This window comes from Tenrec ecaudatus, chromosome 5, assembly GCF_050624435.1.
Source record: "Tenrec ecaudatus isolate mTenEca1 chromosome 5, mTenEca1.hap1, whole genome shotgun sequence".
In the NCBI taxonomy this organism is placed as follows: Eukaryota; Metazoa; Chordata; class Mammalia; order Afrosoricida; family Tenrecidae; genus Tenrec; species Tenrec ecaudatus.
This window is the reverse complement of record NC_134534.1, coordinates 39,715,385-39,733,019: the sequence shown is the minus strand read 5'-3', so window position 1 is coordinate 39,733,019 and position 17,635 is coordinate 39,715,385.

The window sequence follows — 17,635 nt, the reverse complement described above, 5'->3', positions numbered from 1 at the left end:
AAAGCAGCCAGGTGGCGTCCCCCTGACTGTGATGTCCACACCTCCCGTTCAGGTGTAAGCCTTCTGCAGATGTCCCTCGGGCCTCTAGTCGCTTCAACGAGCACTGACACAGCGTCCACCGTGTATTAGGTGCTGAGGGTAAAGAGAGCTGTAGAACACATGTGCCTGCTCTCATGAAGCGGCCATAGAGACACAGAAACACATGAATACAGCCCAGAGCAATGCTGTGATCCTGGAAGTTTGTAAAGGCCTGTCTTAATTTGGACGCCCCCCCCCCCATCCTTAAACGTTAGATACTGCTAAAAAGATTAGAGTGTCATTTGTTTATTGGGTGCGGGGAGACGGGGTGGGAGGCTGACCCAAGAAAGCACAGGAAAAAGGGAGTGAAACAGACCAACCAAGAATGTATTCCTTCCCCCCGCCCCCCTCCCCACTATCATGACCCCAGTCCTGTCTTTCCGTTCCGGCGGGACCAGAGCATGTACACTGGTACAGATAAGAGCTGGAAACGCATGGAATCCAGGTCAGATAAACTCCTTAGGAACAGATTTGGGAGTAGCAATACCAGGAGGGTATGGAGAAGGTTGGGGGAGGAGGGAGAGAAGGGGGAACTGATCGCAATGATCAACGTTATTATCCCCCCTCCCCTCAGGAGGATGAACAACAGAAACGTGGGTGAAGGGAGACAGCAGTCAGTGTAAGACATAAGACCAGTAATAATTTATAAGTTATCCAGGGGTCACGAGGTGGGAGGGGGAAAGGAGAGGGAAAAGAGGAGCTGATAGCAAGGGCTCAACTAGAAAGTAAATGTTTAGAAAATGATGCTGGCAACCTATGAACCAATATGCTGGAGACAACTGATGCATGGAAGGTTGTAAGAGCCCCCAGTGAAATGATTTTTTTTTTAAAGCATGTATTCCTAAGCCACTCAGCACTGTGGGCAACTGGGACCCAGTCCTTCCAGGAGCCTTCCTAAGCCTGGAGTCAAGCACTCTTACAGACTTTTCCCAGCATGGAGCCAGAGCTGGAGAGTGTGTGGGTAAACTCCTAGCCTTCGTGGGTACGAGCTACTTGCCGGGCGCCAACTCTCAGGCACTTTGGGCCAAACCCAAGTGGTGGTGAAAGCCCTCCAGGCAAGAGATGTGGCTGCTTGAGGAGGAATGCCATCAACGTCCCCAGGAACTATGTCCTGAAGTTCCAGGTGGACCCAAGTCACGAGCTCTGTGTTGACGGTGCTTTGCAGACACGGACACATGTGGGTGGAGGGGATGGTATCGCAGGGCAGGAAAATCCTCCTAGCCCAGTGGTTCTCAACCTGCCTAAGGCCGCGACCCTTTCATATGGTTCCTCATGTTGTAGTGACCCCCAAACCATAAAATGATTTTCATTGGAACTTTATAACGGTCATTTTGCTACTGTTATGAATCGGGTGACCCCTGTGAAAGAGTCACTGGTCCCCAAAAGGGGTCACGACCCACAGGTTGAGAACCGCTGTCCTAGACCTTCATAGGTAACATGGAAGTGTAGAGACAGAGCAAGGGGGGAGTCAGGCGGCACTTGCTCTTGGGTCCAAGTCCATGGGGCTGGGGGTGGCATTCTGAGGCACCACAGATGTGAAAGGTGCCCGCCGGACAGCCAGACTAGACGGAGGGAGGTGCTCCTGCGCAGCATGGCGGCTGTCAAGGTCTAGTCCTCTTCACGTCGACTGGGGTCGGGGCACGATGCGCGTGGGTTTTGAGAAGGCGCCGGCCGGGGAGAAGGAGGCACAACTTAGAAAGTGACCTGGGTCCCCGTGCTTTCCTGATGCCCCCGTAGAGGTGTTGTCTTGGCAAGGCCTTGAAGCTGAACGGCTCTCCAGGTGGACAGTAGGGAAAGCGGTTGCCACCAGGGGGACAGGACACGCAAGGAAGGGCTGGCCCCGTGAACGAGTATGCAGATGTGAGAACTCCCTTGTAAGTGGCTACAGACCGAACTCCAAGGAAGGGTGGGGACCAGAGATTCCCAGCTGAGGTTGGAGAGGTTTACTAAGCCTGTGCACTAGATCTCTTCAAAGCCTAGAGACAGCACCCAAAGCAAAATATAGCAAGAGCTGCATCAGGATTGGCCACAATGACACGGTTATAGCTGTAGGGCGTTGGGGGTGGACAGAGCACGAGGCCAGCGCAGCTCTCCATCTAGGATGGCTTCCAGGCTGATGGGATGTCCTTGCTCTCCGGCCTCCACCCACGTGAGCTTCTGACTGCTTGTTTCCCTTCGGTGTGTTTACTCACACTGGTGGAAGGAGAGATTTCCTTGTCCTGAACTCGGTTTTGCTTTAGTCGTTATCAGAGTCATGTGGAATAAAGATCGCAAGGAAAATGTGGCATGTTCATCTCGTACAAGGAAGTGTAATTTGGGGCTCAAGGGGAACCGAGCCTGGGTAATTAGCAGCAGAAACCGGAGCCTCGCGGGGGAAACCAGAACACTATGGATGGGGATAGTCTTAACTTCAAACATAGACCCTGCGTTCACATAAACAAGCAACCCCAACCTAGCTGCAGTGGGGGAAGCACGATGAACACATTAGGGCGATCATATTCCATCTGCTCGTTTCATCCGCGCGGGAGGTGTAGGGCTTTCTGAGAGGCTCACGTGAGCGAGGCTTTTTATCTGTGCTCCAGGAGCTTCCACTAAGCCCGAGAGGCGGCCTCCGATGGTCTTCTGTCTCCATTACTTCATCCGCACAGGGGAAAAAGGACCAAATGCCGACAGCATAAAGAAAGGGCTTCAAAAAAAAATTTTTTTTTAGGTTGTTCTTATTTATTTCAGTTCCTTTTTGAAAAGGAGGTGGCTGGGGGTGAGGAAAGGAGAGAAGGGTGAGAGGATCTTAAAGTTAATTATAGCATAAAAATCATCTGAGAGCTCTGTTCCGGCCCGTGAAGGTCCCACTTTGTCCTCAGGCATGAGTCAGAGCCGCCCGGGGGCCAAGCTTGTGACTAACGAACCATTATTGCATTGGCTTGCTTTAAAAATTTTTTTTCATGGAATTCTGGAACGTGGCTAGTGTCGTCCCCACCCCGTAGCTTGGGGCAGGCCTTCTCGACCTTGGCGCTGTTGAGTTTGGGGATGGATGGCTCTTCCTGGGCAGCGGGAGCGGTGCTGGCTTGGGCATTGTGGGATGCTGAGAGGCATCCTGGGGCTCCTCCCACTACATTTCAGTCGCCCCATTTGTCCCAGTTACGAGAACCAAAAATATCTCCTCCAGATCCTGCCCCATGTCCCCTGGAGAGAAAATAAGGCCTCTGGTTGAGGACCACTGACATGGGGCCACACCATCGTTGCTATGGAAATCAGCTGGTTCCACATGACCTCTCTCAATTGATCATGATTCCATTTCATTTTTTCTCCAAAGGGGGGTGGCCAATAGGACTTCGCCTTTTCTTTCTTTTTTTTTTTTTTGGTAGTTGCTTTGCTACCTCCTAGTCTGTTCCTGGCCTGGAAGTACACATTCTCTCCAGTAATACTTTGATGGACACGGATTTCTCTGCCTTCCCCTTAGGCAGACCATGGCTACCCAAAGAAACCCAGGACCCCATGGCTTGGGAACCTTACGGGGTGCTGTCAGTCAAATATATTCAGGCACTATAAATGGAGAAGGGGAATTGTTTCAGGTCCTTTCTATTAAAAATCGACCTGCTATACATGACATTATTTTTCAATTCCAGAAAAACCATCCTGGCTATAATTTCCCCATCTGGGTGGGGTCTACTTCTGAGTAAAGTTGTTTAATTGTTCAAAATTCTTGAAATGTCGTAGAGTCACAATAAATGTGCCGTGATTAAACTATTTGAGTGATTTACCAACTAGTGATTAAAATTCTAGCACCCCAGTCACAGGGGACCCAGAAACAAGCAACTAAGCCTAAGTAGGTATCTTAACTGAAGGTGTCCATAGTAATCTAGAAATGAAATGACCATGGAAAAACCCACATACTCTTCTTGATTCAGATTTGTTCAGTCAGCACTTTACTGAGTAAATGGTGCCGTTGGACTGAGGCACAGATGGAAAGGAAAATGTCGTTCCTACACTTGAGGTATGTGAAGTCGAGTTGGGGAAGGCAGACATATCAATGGATGAATTCCATGCAGTGTGGAAACCTAATAATATAGGGGGGGGGTGTTTAGCCAATAGAGTGTGGGCCAAGTAGAGGGGTGCCAGTCTTTGCTGGGAGGTAGGAACAGAGGTCAGAAGATGGGATGCCCTAGCTAAGTGTCAATGCACAACTACAAGTTCGCCATGTAAACGGGGAGAGGGTGGCAGCACAGCAGTCCAGGTGGAAGGAAGGGATGCACCGAGACACGAGAGCAAGCAGTCTCTTCGTGTGAGAGGTGATACTGCATGTGGTCTGATGTAGCTGAAACTGCAGATGGTAGGAGAGGTGGCTGGAGAAATGAAGGGGCCAGTCTTGGATAGCTTGAGCAGAGCTGTCTTCTGCAGGGGGAATACGGACAGAATATTCATAGCAGGAGGAGGCAGCTTGAAGGCTGGCTTCAAAGAACAGAGGCCAGTGGAGAAACTAGCCCACTCTTCCAGGCCAAGACAGGGTTAGCGTTTGTACTAGGTGATGGAAGGAGGCAGCAAATGTTAGGGGATGTTCCAGAGAAGACAGATACAGATGGCAAAGGAGAGTCCTGGGCTCCTAGGGGGCCTTTGAGCTAAGTGTCTAGTCTTTTGAGATGCAAAAAGTATTGTTTTCTCAATTCTGAGCTACTCCCACTCATTTTTGTGGTGGTGTTTTGTTTTGTTGGTTTAGGTTGAGACGATACATTATCTTGCATGTATTTCTTAGAAAGACCTTGGTTTTTGAAATTCTCTATGCTCACCGAGGAAATAAAGATGACCATCAAGGAGGGAGCAGCTGGCTTTCTGAAAAGGTGACTCTGCAGAGATGGCAAAGGAAGGAAGCCCAGATTTGGAAAGAAACAGCAACCTGGCTTTCCCAGGCTCAGTGCTTCCAGGAGGGCAGAGGGAGGGGTGGGGCCTGAGTTTACAAATTGCAACCACTGGGCTTCTCACTCACTGCCAGTGAGTCAAGTCAGACGCACAGCAACCATGAGGCCATCACAATAGCCCAGATGAAAGCAGGGATTAGGCCCACCACTAACATGTATGGGATCTGAGCAAGGGTAAACATGGTGCTGTGCCCCCTTCTCTCCCAAACACCAGCTGTGTCCCATTAAAGTGGGGAGGGGGGTGTAGCGGGGAGGGGGACTTGCTCTCAGGCATATGCAGCCCCGTCTGTCCTGCATATCCAAGCTCCATATGTCCCCTTGAACCTGCAGCTTCTTGGCTACCCCAAAGGATGCCCACACTGGGGACACCATCCCCACTATGGACGCGAGGCCGATGGGAGAGGTCCTGGAAGTGGAGCCAGGGTAATTTGGGGCAGAGGCTCCCAGAGGGTCCCAGGTCTCAAGGGCATGTTCTGGAAGGAATGTGGATTCCTCCTGGGATTGTTTCCTTGAGTTCCCTGGGCTCCTGACTCCTCGGAGAGGACCGTGGCTGTCAAAGGACAGGAGAGGGGTCCGTCAAAGGAAAGGACTCATCCTGGATGCTGTGGGGGCTCAGTCTAAGGGCGATCCTGGCAGGGATTGGGATGGAGAGAGAGACTGTGTGTCAGAGCATCTGACGAGGGTGCATCTTGAATGTGTGTGTGTGTGTGTGTGTGTGTGCCTGTGTGTTTTGGAGTGGTGGGTGACGACAAATAGAGGGGTGAGAGAAAGAGTGGGCCCCCTGCCCTTTAGCTAACTACTGCTCTAGAAGATTGGGTTCTGGCTTTCTCTGGTAACCTTCAGTTCCTTTCTCCCAAGTTCAAAGACAAGCAGTGTGGGAGATGACACATTGCAAAGTGCTAGTTGGCAGCAAAAAAAAAAGAGAGAGAGAGAGGGAGAGACAAAAGAGTCCCCAAATAGAAAAACACATTAGTTGGGGGTCACTTGGTGCCAGGGCAAATAGCTCCACATGCCTCCAGAGTACCTCAGATGGAGCTCCATTACCACATGGAACAATGACAAATGTTCTTTGCAGAGTTTCCATTTTTGGGGAAAAGAAATGCTTTTAGTTGTCCTAAAAAAATTTTTTTTAAGCATTAATTTAGACCTCCTCATTGTCCAGCAATTCAGAAGTTAGGAATTGCTGCCACTCCTATGGAAACTCCTGACTTTTTGTTGCCCCTCTCCTGGCTCAGAAACCCACAGGTCCTGGTGGTCTTTCTCCTGCTCCTCCTCGCCCTCCTGGGGGTGGGGGTCCACCTGCCCCTGTAAGCATGGGGCTGCCCTGCACGGCCCATTTCACGAGCAGGCAGGAAAAAGTCAGCTCTCCTCTTCGAAGGCTGAAAATGAAGCGACCATCCTGCAGTTATGCCCTAATTCACAGCCTCATCATTAACTTGTCCTTCACAGCCTCACACGGGGCTCTCCGGGCTCTCACGGCAGCTGGCGAAAGGCAGGAACAGATGCTCCCACTTGGTAAAGTGGCTTCGGCAAGCGCAACGGCGGCGAAGAGTGAGCACGAGGGATAAGAGCACGCAAGGTCCAGCCGTGGCTTTCCCTCCAGCTCTCAAGCCTGGAACCTCTGGGCTTCCATTCAGGGGCCTTTGGCGTAACTTTCCAGGAGCGATGCTGTGCCGTGCCGACAAGAGAGCATGGGTGTGGGGTGGCCCTCCTGTGGACTTCAAAGTAAAAGTTAAATCTCTGCGAATCCTCTCTTTGAGAGGTTACAGGATGATCAACCAGGGGCCTATGGCCTGAGTTGATACCTCCCCCTGAACTCCATGTTCTCCTGTATCCTAGACCCACCTGTAAGCTCCTCCCCAAGCCCAGCCACCAGGTACTGCCCATAACTTTGGTCATCTGGCCTCTTGAAACATTTCCATGTGACCTACAAGCATGCCATGTTGGCTCCTGCCTTACACAGGGCTCTTCCCCAGCCTTCTCTGAGAGGCCTGCCTTTTGGAAGCTCTGTCCACCCGGCGGTTTGGCAATGAAAGGCCTCTCCCAGTCCCTTCTCTTCCCTATGGATGGCTCCAGGGGCTCGTTTGGAAACTTTCTCACATGCATTTTCTGTTACTGATTAAATCTATACGGGAGGGGAGCTTTAGTCGTTAGTAGTTGTCCCCTGGATTTCCTTGCAAAAAAAGCATGGAGAGCAAGATAGCACTTCTCAGCGTGGTGCAAACCACCCCCCCCCCCACGAATTTTAGGATAGTTCTTCTTCCCTGTACTCATTGTTATTAGCTCCCCATTTCCCACCAACCTCCCTTGCCATGCCCCTAGGAAACTATTATCTAGTTTCTGCCTCTAAAGATGGATCTAGCCTAAATTTCATATACAGATAAACATAAGCAATCAAACCAAACCAAAACAAAAGCCAACAACAGTGACAGAATAAAACAGAGAAAAGCCTCAAAGAGAAGACATAAAATATTAAAAACTGGAACAAATATACAATACATCAAAAGAGAGATCCAATTGTAAGGTGTCACATTTTGACCTGCTGCATCTGCAGTAACTCACCCCACAAGGCTTTCCATCTGACAAGAACGTTCCCCTCCCTGGTCCATCGTCAGAGGAGAGTGATTCCCTACAGGCTTAATCCACGCGGGGACCCTGCAAAAGGATTTTGGGCCTCCACTGTCATCCAGGTGCAAAACCAGGTGGTAGATTTTAAGGTCTAATACCATTCTCTCCGCTGGATTTGAATTTTATTTATAATCCTTGGATCACACAGCTGACGTGCTTCTCCTGTGTGAACTCAGCCTCCCTTTAGATGGCCAGCACTATTTAGATCTCTTGGCACATGGTCTGGATTTGTTTTCAAGAGTGAGCTCTGCAAACACAGCTGGGAGAAGCCACACGACTGGAGCACAGCAGTACGAGCATGACGTCAATTTTTCACCATGGTTGCTAACCCACCATCTAGCTGAGTGTTGCAGGGTATTTGAGATCTTGCCTTCCATTCTGAAGTGTGTAAAACTCAACACTCACTGCCATCGAGTCAATACCGACTCCTAGTGACCCGATGGACAGACTAGAGCTTCTCTTGTGGGTTTCTGAGGCTGTTAGTCTTCATAGTAGTAGAACACCGCATCTTTCTCCGAGAGGGCAGCTGATAGGTTCGAACTGTTGACTTGTGGTTAGCAACTCACTCTACCAGGGCCCCTCGAAGGTATACAGAGGCATAAAATAGAAAAGCGGTCAGAATTTTGAGATCCTTAGAAGCATAGAATGTTAGAATGTAAGGGTCCTAGGTAGGTTTGAGCCCTGGGGTACAGTGGTTACCCATTGACTGCCAACCACAAGGTGAGCAGTTCAAAACCACTAGCCATTCCATAGGAGAAAAGTGAGGCTTTCTACTTCCATAAAAAGCTGCAGTCACTGAAACCTGCAGGGTCAGTTCTACCCTCTCCTATCGGTTGTTATGAGTTGGAAATGATTTTATGGCAATGAGTTTGGTTTTAGCTAGGTACGTTTAGTACTGCTTTTCTGGGACTGCTGGGTTGCAATCCTCAATAAAACAATTGTAGAATGATGGGAATTTTAATTCTATTATCCCCTGGTCCTTGAGAACTAAGATCCTCATTGTCGTGGAAGGAAAGAGATCTAGATTAAGAAGACAGCAAAAGCATTGCAATCCAATATGATTTCTCACACATGCACACATGCACACACACACACACACACACACTGCTGTTGGAGCAGTGGGTTAAGCACTGGGCAGCCAACTGCAAAGTTGGAGGCTCAAACTGAGCATCCCCATTCACAGGAGAAATTAGGCTGTCTGCTCCATGAAAATGCATAGTTTCAAAAATCCTTCAGAGCAGTTCTACTCTGTCCTGCAGTTTCACTATGAAGCAGAAGGGACTTGATGGCAATGAGTTTGGGTTGCACACACACACACACACACACACACACACACACACACAGGCTTCAGGAAGCTTGAGGGAAATGAATTTCAAAGATAATGGAGTTTTCCCAGGAACTTTTCAAAGCCCCCTCCAATCTGAGTCCTGCCACCCAAAAGCTCAGACAATGATACACCCAGGAGCAGTAGACAACCGTGGCATTCAGACTGCTTTTGAACGACCACTGTTCAATTGAATAGCAAAAGCAGAGGTCCTAGGAGCAATGACTGGCTCCACCTGTGAGACAGGAAACGGATAGGATGCGCACCTTGCCGCAGCCATCCGTAAGGGAGGACGACAAGGAGTTACGGCAACAGGACTCAGAAGCCAACTAGAGGAAACTCCGACCGGTGGAAAATAGGATCGTTCTAGTTTCAATAATAATAGCCATTGCAATAGATTTAGACCTATTAGATATGTTTAAACCCCAAATTTCACAATGATATATATTTTTAAAAGACTGTCGCTTAGCAAAGCGGTGGTCTCTCTATCATGCTCTAGTTACATAAGTTAAACCTCTGGAGAGTCAAATAACAGATGAGAAAGTGCCTTTTCACATAAAGCATTCCCACTGACAAATAAAAACAAAATGTTCAATTCAGAATGTTATCAGTTTGCAACTCCTAAGGGATGCACATACGCAGGAAGAGATACCGACACAGGCCACAGGCACCGAGTGGAGAGGCCCGGACAAAAATTACAGTGACCACAGCCCTCTTTACGCCTTGACCAGTCAGGGGCAAAGTCATTAAGCTAGACTCTTTTTTTTTTTTAAGCTAGACTCTTGACATCGTCTTCTTTCCCTACCCATGACAGATGCCCAGCAAGTCTCCTACACTAAGCATAATAAAGGCCATTATAAAAGTAATCTCCGTGTGAATTAACCTCTTGATAAAGAAACTTTGGATATGAGGATTTACTACCAGGATACCTAGGAGGCTCATGGCCTCCAAGATGGTATCTATTTGATGACCCCCCCCAAAAAAAACTCTAAGTCAGGGTACACAGCAGAACTCATGGGGACATAGGCTAGCCCAGCACCTTTGGGGGGCATAGGTTGAAGCTGAATAATCTACCCACCTGGGTGTGGAGACAATCCTCCAGGGAGGAGCTGATCTGGGCTGACAGTCCCCTCCTGGACAGCGTTTGAAAGCCCTTCAAGACTGGCTTTCCCTGAGTCCAGTTTAGCCAGGCTTGTCTTAAGTTGGGCCCTGGATCCTAGAGCCCTCAGAGGGAACAAAGCTAGCTTTGCTGGCCCTGCTGGTTGGAGCCCAGGAATGTGCACGGAGGAAGACTTTCTAGCGACGATCTTTCCTCCTTCCACCTGAAGTCAAAGGAATCGTCAGGTGGTGCCATGGTTCAGGTACACAGCGGCTAATCAAATGGTTGGAGGTTTGAGACTACCCAGTGATGGCTCGGAAGAAAGACCTGGCTAGCTAGTCCTGAAAACTGAGCCACCGCCAGCCCGACAGAGCACACCTGTGCTCCTGACACGTAACCGCCACTGGTTGGAAAGAACTCGATGGCAACGCTTCCTGTTTTGCTTTTCATCTCTGGACTTCCAGGTGAATCTTACACTAGCTTCGAACAGTTTTCTCTCCTTTCTCCACTCAGCGGCCAGGAACAAAATCATGTGGGCTGTGTCAGCCATCTTTAACTGGGGGAATGACGGGACGGGTGCCTGGGTCCCAGCATGAGGAGATTCTCGCATTCCCTCTGCCTCCCTCTCCGGATGGTTTCCTGTGTCGACTCCTCTCTCTGCATTTCTGGCTTGGTCCTCGGGTTCTGCGGCTGAACCCGCGTGGCTTTTCATGCCTGTGGCAGAAGTGGCTTTTCCTCTGGCTACATGCACTCCATTGTAACCATGCACACTAGCTGTTGCTGCATTTTACATTCCTGGGAGAATTCTGTTAACTGTGCTTCGGTCGGTGCGTACTCTCTATTGCATCTAAGAGTTGGTCCAAGACAGCAACTTCTGGGACCATATGTCCCTACAAGTATGTTGTTTGGGGAAAGCACTCCAGAAGGAGATGCAGGGACTAGACAGACATCCACCCTGGGCTTTCCCATTCCCATGGCTATCCTCCCGGTCTTATGGAGGCTAGACCTTAGAAGAGTCACTGGCTTATAGAAATATAGCAGAAAGATCTTCATGGTTGGGATAGGCTTGCTGGGTATAATATGCATCATTGTCTCACATCAAGTCTTTCTACCTCTCTGTCTTGTGGACAAGAATTCATTTCTTGGCCTTGTGAACACCTTGAATGGCACGACCTGACTACGGCCAATGAACTTTGAGCATTGAGATGCTGGGAAAGACTGTCCATGGTCATTCTCCTCTGTCATGATGACTGATAATGTTTCCCACAGAGGTTGCTCCATTGGCTGGAATCTGGGTATAAATAATTCAATCCAATGGGCCTGAGAAGGACATGTGATATAAGCAAACCTACAATGGATATGTAATTAAGGAAACCAGAAACATATACAAAAAAACAAAAATAATAAAATCCTGAATGGACATGTAACACCAGCAAAATGAAGTCATGGAGATTTGGGGGTGGGGGTGGGGTGGTGGCATTTGTTACTGCAGCACAACAATGCCATCAGAACTGTTATCATGTGAACTGAACCAGGATTGTTACCATGTCTCTAAAGGGACATTTGAAGTCTTGACTCACAGCATCAAGCCCGTCACACAGAGCCCTCTCCTCTCCTCGGTTCTGGATCCCCCAGGAGTCCCCTGACCCCACTGAGAAAAGGAAATGCTAAGGCCTAGTAGCAGTACCATCAATAAATGATACTTCCAGAGGCTTCTTTCTCTCTAGGGCAGAGGTGGTGTCCAGAGGTGTGCACACAGGGCAGGGTTTAGTTGGGAGGCTTGATGCTCAGCTCAGACTCCGAAAGGACCATCCCACGCATAAGGTTCAGTCATATTTTCAGAAAGACAAGGGCCCAGAGGAGAGGGCGCAGCCTAATGCCAAACCACAAGTCAGTATCCCAAAGCTGTCCTCCTTCCTGCTAAGACCATGGGACAGGGGCCTAGGCGTCTTGAAAGCTGAGCCCAAGCCCCTGGGTGCGCCGGCACATGCAGCTCCCAAATGCAGGACGGCTATGTGATGAGTTTATGAAATATAAAAGTCAAATGAATTTTTCATGAAGAAGTTATCTTCCCAAGATGCAATAATGGAAAATTCCTTTCAAGAACTGATGTTTAGACCTCACAAAAATGCGCGGCAAATTGCATTGTGATTTATTTGTCAATGTTTTTATAGGTTAGGCGTTACTTTCTACCCCACAGCTGGAGTCAATTTTTAATATTTAAAAGTGGAAAGAAAGCAAAACCTAAACACATCCAGAGCTGTCTGTTTTAGATGAGCTTTTCCCAAACAGTGTTGTTTAGAACTGAACCCTGAGCGCAGTCGGTCAGCGGCCAGCTGGCACTTGCTCTCCTGCGACATAGAATGAAAATATCTGGGATGGGACAGATTACATATAAGACCTCCTAAATTGGAGTTGGTGGGCCTGGGGCGCATAACCACTTTCAAATGCAGGGGGCTTGCCTTGTCCTGACAAGTGAAGAGGGGAGAAGCCTTGTGCTTTGGGGTCTGAGTTTCCCTTCATGCCCGGAGAGCAAGGGGCCGTGAACCTGACTTTCAAGGGCAGTGGTCTCTGCCCCCCCCTCCCCCCCGAGATGGACGGCTTTTCAGGATTCTCCTAAGACCGTCTCTTCTGTGGTTTTTAGGACACCAACAGACTCTTGAGAAGCAAATTGGCCTCCATCAACTTGGACTTCCATGGACTTCGGTCCATGAGGTTGGCGCAAGGTTGGCTCTCCCGACCAAGGTTCAGAACACAAAAGAAACGAAGCCTCGAAGCGAAATCCTAGTCCTCCATTCCCAGGGTCCACTCTCTAGGCTCTGATGGGGTCTTAGCACCTACCATGACCCAGAGCTCACACAAGGAGACCAGGTCTCTGCTTGGGGGAATGCCACAGCGTGATGTTCTCAGCGGCAGGGCATTCCTCCTCAGTGCCTGCCACATCCTCCTTCATGCCCAATTGCAGCTTCCATTGTTCAAGCCTGGAGGCTGGCACTGGCTCTGGCTGTGGCTGCCATGTGTGTGCTTACCAACAAAGGACTCCGTAACACATACCATCTGGAGGGAGGAAACCATCCTTAATTGTGACAGGCACAATCCCTTTGGGTAACGTGGTTGATACCCTTCCACTGGAGGGGTGTTGCTTCTGCCCTTGCCTTCCCACTCCCTCCCGATCATGCTCTAGCCAAGACCCACAGGAGGGGTTGACCCGTTTCCAAATGTGTGCGTTGGTCCAGCAGAAACTGCCAGAGGAGGGCCCGTGGGATTTCTGACAACACCCCCTGCCCAGGCTTCGAGAGGCACCAACTCTCCGCAGAGACGAGCTCTGGGAAAAAGGGGAGCGTCCACAAACCATTCAAAATATTAAATGTGCAGACCTTCTGGGCTCAGATTCAGCTGCCATGGTTTCCCTTTAGGAAACACGCTCAGGTCTCTCAGCAGGGACATGGGCTTCAAGAGAACCCCCCAACAACCCAAGACTAGCGGCAGAGACTGGCAAGGGCAGTGATTATTCCCCATCACAAAAGGATTTTCTCGCCTCACCAAAGGGATTCGCCACGGATTTCCTTTGCAACGTGCCCAGCCCAAGAGCACTCCCCCACGCAATTCAACTTCATGTGGAAATCTTCAGGAGCATACCCACTGCATAAGCCAGGTACACAGCGATTCCGTCGGAGGCGCAGTAGACCTACCCGCCAGTAGGTGGAGGTCTTCTCCCGGTTCAGGATGCCATGGCAGGTTTCCCAAGGCCACCTACCCCCTACCCTGCCGGGTCTTGAAAGAGCAAGAAGTGGGGGGGGGGAGGGGGAGAGGGGGGGTCCAGTGGGTTTAGGGCCTCATCCCCAGGACACTAGGGAGCCACTGAAGGTTCTCAGCGCTGTGTGGAAATGAAATGCAGCTGACCCCTCCGAAATCATGGTCAGGAATGGTGTTCTCTGGGTGTTCAGATCCTCTTAGGATGCATCAGGGAGCCCAGGGTGGTGATGTCTGGTGAGCGTTGGCCTGCTAACATCAAGGTAGTTCAAACCCAGCAGCCGCTCTGCCAGAGAACGATCTGCTCCCATGAAGACCTACAGTACGTTTTGGAGACACAGAGTCCCTGTGAATTGGGATCAGTTGGACGGTAGCAGGTTTGGGGACTGGGTGAAGGGCCATGATAGCGGTCATCCAGGAACCAAGTACTTACAGCGAACAGGGGCAGAGGCAACTTCAGGGGCTTTACATAACAGAGGCTAGGGAGGAAGGCAGGCTTGGTTTAGGGGAACGGGAGGGCGGGAGGAGGCTGAAATGCTATCGCTTCATGCCTCAGTGGCGGTCCAAAGCTCCAGGCCGGAGCCAGCAGCTTGGCACCAACAACCATTAATGGGCGAGACCTTCCGAGCACAGGGCCTGCCCTGGAGATAAGCATCAGAGGGGAATGCACGGCTTTGAAATGCGCCTGGAATGGGGGGGGGGGGCTGGCCCACGGAGCAGCCTCGTGCACACGGAATCCAAACCCTGTCCAGGACGAGCCTTTCACACAAGCAAATGACGACAGACTTTTCCAAAGAAAGAGCCCGGGAAATGATATTTCCTTCCTGTGCGAGGGAGAAGAGCCACCCAGTGCCCGGAAGGCCGAGTAAGCTGCAGAGGACACGGCCTGGCACGCACACTCTCTGCCGGTCGACGGCGGCGATAGCAAAAACACATTTCTGGACCAGGAGACGGAGGAGCACAGGGAAAGTGATGACACGGGAAATGTGAATTCTCCTAAAGACTTTCAAGCAGAATGCTGGCCACTGTGATCTTGCTCCAGGATTTCCGCAACAGCCTCCTAATGGGCTTCCTGCCTCTGGTCTTGATTGTCCCTTCTGTACTCCCACCACCGACTGCTGCCAGGAGGTCTGATCCGATTAAAATCCCCAGCTCTCCCATGTAAATTCCTCAGGTCCTCTATACTCTAGTCTCTGAAGATAGCTCTTCCCTCATCCCTTACCACTCCGCCATCTGGCCCTCCAGGAAAAAGAGGGATAGCATCAGGAACACCCCCCCCCACAACTTCACCAGGGGGAGGGAGAATCAAGGACAACAGGAACACAAGGCTGATCCCCAAGAAGGGGAGGCCAGGCATACCGCCTCTCCCCAATTCTGACATCAGCAATTGCTCCCATGGTACTTAAGACTCCACGGCTCTGCTGGGCCTTCTGAGAGCAGGAGCGGCAGTTTGGAGGGAAAGTGTACCTTCTTCCCCGTGTAGGAGAGAGTTTTCTCAGGACCCTGAGCCCCCTCACAGCAGGCTGTCCCTCATGGCCACTCATCCGGCCTGGCCTGCTCAGTCCCGCTCCACTAGCAAACCTCCTGCCCTGAGGCACCTACGTCTCTTGCTCTGTGGGTTGGCATGTGCACTGTAGCTGCCTTGTTCTGTAGCCAGGAAGCCGACAGGGCCTCCCCTGGGACTCTCTCACTTCTTGACTGCACTTGCCATGGTTTCTCATTGTCTTGTGCTGTCTCTGGTGTTACACCTCTTGCTCCCCGGGGTCTAGGAGGGCCTCAGCACAGCGACCCTGGACCCAAAGACTGCAATCTGCTCCTGGCTCTTCTTTCTTGATGGTAATAAGGTTCCTCCTTTCACCTCTGAGATGAGCTCATTTTGAGCTTAGCCAGGATGGCAAAACTGGCCGGTCCTCTCAGTAGGACCCCATACATCTTATTTGCATGGTCCCACTTCCACGGGAGTTCTATGCATCTTATTTGCTTTGCTAGCAAGCTGTCTAATCCCCTTGACTCATAAGTCATGTGTTTGCATAGGGCCACACAAACATGTGGGAGTTACAAGACCAATGCCTGGCTAAAAGGCTAATTACATTCAACAGTTTACTGCATGCCACGATCTCTGCTCCAGCCATTCTAAAATCCTTGTCCCTTCCTGCCTGTCCCATGTTTGCAAAGTCATCGATCAAACCGGTTGCCATTGAGTCAGTATCGGCTCTTGGTGACCCCTTGGCTGTCAGTAGAATCGTGCTCCACGGACTCTTCGATGGGTGATTTTTCAGAATTAGATAACCAAGGCTGTTTCTTGGTGGTGCCCATGGGTGGACTCAAAATGCCACCATTTAGTTGCCAGCTGAGCTTGTTAACCACTGTTCCTCCCAGGAAGGGTGAATGGTACAGAGGGCATTGCCAGCCCCTTGGTGCCCTCTCTTGTTACAGTGACTAGTAATTGCCAACACCCACGTCTTTGAGGGGCTGTAGAGACTGGGGTAGCTGTCACTCTTTGTCCCTACTCTGCCTGGTTGTGAGGTTTTTAGTCTTCCTTTGGGTCTTGCATATGCCTGCAAAATTCTTCTTTTTCCATTTTATCCTCAAGGATTGAATTTGATATTATTTTATTAGGGGAGCCTTTTCCACACCCCCAAGACTGAAAGAGGTGTCTCCAGTGTTTTCCTCCCATGCCACCTCAGTTGGTCCTTGTGCCCTTGGCACCTGCTGACCTTCCACTAACCTTCCATGAGCTTCACTTTGCAGCCCAGTGTCTGTCACGTTGTAGGCACTTGGATTACATTTTCTGCATGAAAACAGTGCTTCCTGCAGACAACTGAGAGGCTACCTTGGCTTTGGGGGCCAACTTTGTCCTATTCCTGGATAAAGTGAGATCTACTCGTCATGATGCTCCAGTTTGGCCTGAGAATGGAGACTTCATTGATAGACGCACCCAGCTGCTCTGTCTGTACTGCCAGGAATAGCCCACCTCCCTGGGGAGATCTTTCATCTGTGACTTTCATACTTTACTATACAGCCATTTGTTTGCTGGTTAACAAGGACAACCAGTCTCGGTTTAACCAAATGGCTGAATCATCCAGGCGCACGGTTCAATTGGCATTGTAGCATGAGGAAGCAGTGTATATGTGGTTTACAGTTCTCGGCTCTACTTTCATGCAAATGACAAGCAAACAAATAGAGATCCGGCATGATGAAAACATCTTCCAGAGGTGTCAGAGGATCCCTAAAGACAATGTCTGGTTCACGCTCTTGTTCCTTCCACGCGCTGGGGTCTCAAGCTCTGCAGTGTACTGAGGTGACTCCTGACTCCCCAGGCCAAAATTGGATCCCGTCTGTTCAATGCTGCGCTCTCACCAGACTGCAGGGGATGAGAATCCTGCAAAAGTATCGACCAGAGAGTGTTCCCCAACAAAGGCTGCTGTAACAAATGCCACAAAACCAGAGAAACCCAGACTGTACGGTCCCCCTATTTCACAGGGAGAGCAGCTGTGCTGGTGCTTCCTGTGGGCTCAGAGAGAGAAATTGTTCCCTGCCTCTCTCCTCGCCTCTGGAGGCGACAGGCACTACTGGGCAACTGTCGCACCAAAGGCACCCTTCCCCTGCTCCCCTGTCTCCGTGTACCTTTCCTTTTGTAAGAACTCCAGTCACATACGAGCAGGATCCAGTCGGAGTCTTCATGGCATCACGGTTAAACACTCGGCTGCCAAATGGACCCACCCAGCCTTGGAAACCCCGAAGGGGCACGTGGAGCGGCTCCTCAGAATCGGCTCTGGTACACAACCAGGCATGGGTTAAAGATGCACTGCACCATGGTGAGGTTCTCAACACATCTCT